The sequence below is a fragment of the Otolemur garnettii genome, unplaced genomic scaffold (genome assembly GCF_000181295.1).
Source record: "Otolemur garnettii isolate 467f Iridium unplaced genomic scaffold, OtoGar3 scaffold00099, whole genome shotgun sequence".
Taxonomy (NCBI): domain Eukaryota; kingdom Metazoa; phylum Chordata; class Mammalia; order Primates; family Galagidae; genus Otolemur; species Otolemur garnettii.
In genome coordinates this window covers 99,586-100,667 of record NW_003852494.1, presented here as the reverse complement: position 1 = coordinate 100,667, position 1,082 = coordinate 99,586, and the positions used below count along the sequence as shown (strand labels likewise).

General features: G+C 40.4%; 1 pseudogene across 1 annotated transcript in view; it reads right to left on the bottom strand.

Annotated features, from left to right (window-relative positions):
- Window positions 1-1,075, bottom strand: part of LOC105887587 — a 1,495-nt pseudogene extending 420 nt beyond the window's left edge. The window contains exon 1 of the transcript XR_001161542.1: window positions 787-1,075. The product of XR_001161542.1 is annotated as a phosphatidylinositol N-acetylglucosaminyltransferase subunit P pseudogene (transcript). The remainder of the gene's footprint in view (window positions 1-786) is intronic.
- Window positions 1,076-1,082: the final 7 nt, after the last annotated feature.

The following is a 1,082-nucleotide window of genomic DNA, read 5'->3' as shown; positions in this document are numbered from 1 at the left end:
ATTCCCTGTGTGATGTCTTTAGGATTGAGGCCTTTGAGAAGTAATTAGGTTTTTATTTATTTATTTATTTTTGAGACAGAGCCTCAAGCTGTCCTTTAAGAAAAGAACAAAGCCATAAATCGCTCTTTCTGGCAATGGCGACGGTGAATTTTCCACCATTTTCCCTTGTGGCCTTAGACACTCTCGGTCACCTCAGCGCTGAGTTCTCTGCGCAAGCGCAGACCCCTGTATCTATTCTTTAGAAGCAAATTACTGTTATAGTCCATGCTCAAGGGGTAAAAGGCATGAAGAACAAGAGGTAAGAGACTTACCATCTTAGAGACTACCTACTACCATCTACCTGCCTTCCAATAGTCAAAGACTAATGTCCTTTGCACATTCAAAATGCACTCTGTTCCCTTGAAGGGCCTCAAAAGCCTCAACCCATTCCATAATAGTATCAGCTCAAAGTTCAGAATCTCAAAACTAAATCAAGTCCAAGTGTAGAGTGTAATTAAGTACATTACCTTCAGTACATTACCACAAGTACAGACCCTTTCACTATGTAGACCCGTAAAAATGAGATAAATTACTTCTCCTCTACACATTTAATATACAACAGTTCGACAGGCATAGGGTAATGAGATGATTAATTTTGTGTGTCATTTTAACTGGGCAAAGAAATGCTGATAGCTGATAAAACATTTTTTTCTGTGTTAGTGTCTATGAGAGTGTTTCTTTTTTTTTTTTTTGAGACAGAGCCTCAAGCTGTCCCCCTGGGCAGAGTGCCGTGGCATTACAGCTCACAGCAACCTCCAACTCCTGTATGAATGGAGTTGAGTGGACAGGTACTCATCATGTTAATTCCAAACAGAAGTACATAACCAATTACTATAGTAATAAGGAGATAGACAGGTAACGCAACTGCCCAGTACTTCTGAGGCCAATAGGTTAAGCCTAAGGAATTCAGCCAAGATTCAGGAATAAAAGCCCACACAAGATAAAGTATGAAGCCAAACTGGGAGCTTAAGAAAAGAACAAAGCCATAAATCGCTCTTTCTGGCAATGGCGACGGTGAATTTTCCACCATTTTCCCTTGTGGC